Here is a 5,286-nt window from a genome sequence, read left to right as displayed (position 1 = left end):
CTATAACCTATCCCCGTGTACTCAAACACCAATGGGTCAAGTTTGTTCTGAGAAGAGTTCATGACGATTTTATGTGGTTAGAGGAGCAACCATTCAATATCTCCAAGGAAATTATTCATTTGATCACCGGTTACCCTATTTTTGATCATGCCCGAGCTCAAAAAATGATATCACAAAAGAAATTGATCACTTTAACTAGAGTTGAATCTGATTGCAGAGGACTAAAACTGAACAATCTGACAGATGCAGAGCTAAAGTTTGCCATTAGAGTAATAGGTTATTGTTTCTTTCAATCAGCAAGGGAAAACAATTTACCCTGTGCAGCAGTTGATTTAGCATATAAAATTGTGAATAAAGGAATGAAAATTGATCTATGCGAAGTATTGTTGAAAAAACTGTTTGAGAATCTAAACACCATAAGGAAGCCGAAGAAGAACAACTCAGCAAATACACTAAAGTTTGGATCACTTTTGGTATGCATGTTTTTCTATTTTGAGAAATTCTTTCCATCAGTCGGTAATGTAGTTTGGGAGCTATACTAACCAATCACCCATCAAATCAATGACTTCATCAAAAAGCTAGGTGATAACTTCAATGATATTATGGATGATTACTTTAGCAAGTTTCAAGAAAAGATGCATAACAGGCATAGAATTCCACCCAAGTTAGTAGAGAAATACAAAGATGATATATGCTTTGAAGTGGACACCGACTACTACTATGTTAATGTTGTAGAACTAAGAACTCAATCTTTGCCACCTATGGGTTATGAGATTTATTTTGACATCACACAATAGCAGATAGATGCTTTTCTTACATTACCAAGGCATGCTACCAAGCTGAGATACAGTACATTTGAAGAAGTTAAAGAGAAAGTTAAGATGAGTATTGTAGTACCCAAGGCTACAAGGAAGGAAACAAAAATGATCAAGGCATTAACAAAGAAATTTGGAGAAGGATCTTCCTTCACACCTATCAAGGGCACTCTAGTCATCACCGAGGAGGAATCTAAAGCCCAAGAGGTAGCTATTACATTGAGAATCAAGTTGCCTAAAGGGAAAGTTCTGAAAAGGAAGAAACAAGATACATCAAAGGTATCACCAACTCCTTCAGTAAAGCGTCCAAACACAAGATCATCTGCAATGTCACCAAGTAAGATTGATTTTGACATCACACAATAATAGATAGATGCTTTTCTTACATTACCAAGGCATGCTACTGAGCTGAGATACGGTACATTTGAAGAAGTTAAAGAGAAAGTTAAGATGAGTATTGTAGTACCTAAGGCTACAAGGAAAGAAACAAAAATGATCAAGGCATTAATGGAGAAATTTGGAGAAGGTTCTTCCTCCACACCTATCAAGGGCACTGTAGTCATCACCGAGGAGGAATCTGAAGCCCAAGAGGTAGCTATTACATTGAGCACCGAGTTGCCTAAAGGGAAAGTTCTGAAAAGGAAGAAACAAGATACATCAAAGGTATCACTGACTCCTTCAGTAAAGCGCCCAAACACAAGATCATCTGCAGTGTCACTAAGTAAGAAACCAAAGAATGTTGACACACCAAAGGTAACAAAAACTTATAAGAAATCTACTCGGAGACTCATTTTGACTAAAGAGTCCAGTGACACCGAATCTGAAGACAAAAGTAAATTTTAGATTGTCAAGAGTAAAAAGGAAGATGTACATAGTGTTGATAATTTTTGTGCTAATCTAAAGTAATATTGTGGATTCGGATCATTTAGATATGTTAAGTATGAAACTAGAAATGATGCAAAAAAAGAGACAAATTAAAGAAGCTGTAATTTGCAGTCTTTTGAAATTCTGATTGGTCCCTTGGAAGTAACTAATTCTCTTCCAAAAGAATTGTATGTGCATATTCATAATAGGTGGACATATGCCATGGACTCAGAAAAGTAGATGAGAGAAAGAAGTTTGGTACATCTCTTTCCAGACATGTCGGTAGATGAGATCAATGAACATCTGAAAAACTACCACAAAAACTTCCTAGTCAAGCAAAGAGCGTTAAAATTGATGAATGGCCTTTATCTGGATGTAGAGAATGAGACCAAAGAAAAGTGGCAGGAAATCTTTCAAATCAAGAATGCTAGTGAGCAAGCTGAATTTGAAATAGTTGATGTCACCGAGCAAGATTCTGATATCACCAAGCAAGACCCTGCTGACACTATACAAATTAATGAGGATATCATGGACACCGAGACATGAAAATAGGAAATGATAGAAGGGAATGCATATGCCAAACTGGTATCCAGTGAGTCAGTTTTGGAACAAATTCAGCCCTATCCTTCAATCACTCAGCCTATTTCATCTGAGGCCCCTCAGGATACTGAACAAGGAACAGAGGGTCACAAGTCTATAGAAGGAGAAGCTACTTCTCAAGCCACCAAGGAATAGACTTCCCAAGCTCCTTCTAGCACTGAAAATGTTACAACTGAGACCTCGAGCAAGGATTCACCAAAGGCTACATCAGAGGTTCAAGAAATTGACAAAAGTGTTGCCTCTACCGAGCAACCTACCGAGAGTCAACAAACCTCCCAAGCCATTGTCTTAGTTCAATCGATGAAAGGTAAAGAAAAGAAAATGAAAAGGAATAGTTTCAAATTAGATTTGTCAAAACCAATAGTGTTGCCAAATGTAGACATATCCAAATTAAAAGGGCAAGCGCTCATTGAATTCGGTGAACTATGCAAAGCCAAAGCCAAACAGGAAAAACAAATGGCTATTCAAAAGAAAAACAAGGTACTTTAGAAAGTGAAACCACTATTAAGAGATATGCTACCCGAAGCTACAGTGTCAAAAGATGCAGCCATCCATATTCAACTAGATGAAATCCTAACTAAAATAGAGACATTTGGAGTAGACACATCTAAATATTTGAGCAAGTTAAAGGACAAATAGCTCATTGCTAAAATGATTGAAGAGGTACAAAAATCCATTGCTATTGGCAAAGTACAACTTGTCAAATTTATTGTTGAGTTGTCCCCTAAAATCAAGCACATTCTTTATTTATTTCAGAAACTCTACAAATTCTCTTTATTCATTAAAGATATAAAAAATAAAATAGAAGTGATTGAGAAAGAGATCACCAATCTCTCAAATAAGTTGACCACTAAGTCAAATTCTATTCAACATTTCTATACTCAGTTATAAAAGCTCATGGCTCAACAATTGGAACTTAGGAATGAAGAGCACCAAATAAGGATGGACATTATGACTCTTCAAACCTTATTCATTCAACACTTGTCCTCTGTCCAAGAGTAGATCAACAAGGCTACCTCCCTATCCACTCAGCCAGAGGGAAGCACCTTAGATGGACTAATTTCACTGTTAGCTGACATTACAGCTCAGAATTCACTCATGGACAGTGTCAAGGATGCCCTCTCTTCCCTCTTACTGATGCAAGGACAAAGTACAAATCCATTTTTGATCAGTTGCCTCCATTGAATGGTAACTAAGTTTTGATGTTTGTCAAAAAGGGGGAGTATATATAGTATCAAAATATCAAACAGTGGAGTGTAGTATACAGGGGGGGTATACCAAGCATAAGAGTATACCGAGCAGAAAATAGTATCCAAATGCATAGTTTGTTAGGATTCCCACATATACTGAGAGGGGGGGGGGGGTGAATTAGTATCTAACTAGTGTACAAAATTTCTTATCTTAAAACATGCAGAATATATTATAACAGTGTACCGGTATGCAAAGAATAATGCGATAAACAAAATAAAAAACATCCACATGAAAAAAACACCATGACACAAGGATTTAACGAGGAAGCCCAGTGTGGGAAAAACCTCGGTGGAATTTGTGACCCACAATATTCACTTACTGGCCAATTAGAGAATATTACTTACAATAGGGACTTGCACATGCAGGAAGGCCAACTACCTAGAGCTCACTGCTCAAATGGGAAGTCTCAGTGACTTACAATGTGGATTATACAAATCCAATATCTTGTACTGCTTTACAATAGCATCTATAATGCCTAATTCAGTACCGGTTGCTGCTTTGCTTCTTGCATAAACCCTTTACCCTATATTACGCATAATAGGTCTGCCTTAATATTTCACATACATCACTTTCATCATTTTTTTTTCTTACTTACAAAATGTCTACAATGATCTCTTTTATATATAAGAGTCATTTTACAACATGCCAAGTCGGCTTACAAAGTTTTTACAATAATAAACAAAATATAATATAACCAAATCTTGTCAGCCTCTGTGCTGGTATACTTCCTTTCTTTGTGCTGGTGTCGGTGTCTTGAGTGCCGGTGTAGAGTCTGATCGTTGATGCTGGTGCACTAACTTGTCAGTGTATTGCCTTGCCGGTATGATGCCTTGTCGATGCCATAGGATTGTAAGGTTGCCATCAATGACAAAACCTTCAATCACATACAATGTCTTATTGGAGTGTGCATATGCCAACAATCTCCCCCTTTGGCATTGATGGCAACTCTCATGAGAAATTTGAAAAGTGTATCAAAAAATGTGAAGTCCAAAAATGTTACCAAAAATGTGTGTGCTCCCCCTAAGCTTATGATTCCTGTGATGTTGAATTTTCTCATCCCACTACTCCCCCTTTGGCATCAATGACAAAGGTTGTCAAGATGTCAGTAGAGTTTAGTAGTTTCAACCTTGTAACTGGGTAGTTACAATTTGAAATAGATCTGCCAAAATCAAGTTTATACTCTCCATAAACTTTTTACTATCTCTTGTTGTTGTCTCTATTCTTTTAGTTGTACCGGTGAGATGCTACAAATGCTCTGTCGGTGTTTTCTATCCCTATATTAGTGCCTCAGATACTTCCTTCCGTAATGATGCTAAATAGTCCAATCTTGAACTCAGTTTTAATCTTAGATGCTTTGCCTTATTCACTATTCTCTCTTTTTCTCTTTCCAATTTAAGTAATTCTTCCTCAAAATTTGTTATCTTCTGTTCAAAAACTTATAATGTATCAGGTGAGTTAACAAAATTATCTGCAATTTTATTGATTTCATCCTGTACCTTGCTCATCTTCTTATCTATATCTATAGTTAAAAGGTTTGTCTTATAGGTGTCTTTGTACAGAGTTCTGAACTCTTTCAATAAATTACACAGTTCTGGTAGAAGTGTGTCAAAATCTCTAGTACACTTCTTTATCTGGTCATCAAAGAACTTTTGCTTTTCAATTTCCAATTTGTCCTTCAATGTCTCTTCCTTTATTTTCTCAATGTTTTATGTGATATATTTACATAAGGTATCAAGTTCTCATAAATAATATTTAT

This window comes from Cryptomeria japonica, chromosome 2 (genome assembly GCF_030272615.1).
Source record: "Cryptomeria japonica chromosome 2, Sugi_1.0, whole genome shotgun sequence".
NCBI classification, from domain to species: domain Eukaryota; kingdom Viridiplantae; phylum Streptophyta; class Pinopsida; order Cupressales; family Cupressaceae; genus Cryptomeria; species Cryptomeria japonica.
Note: the sequence above shows the minus strand (reverse complement) of the source record.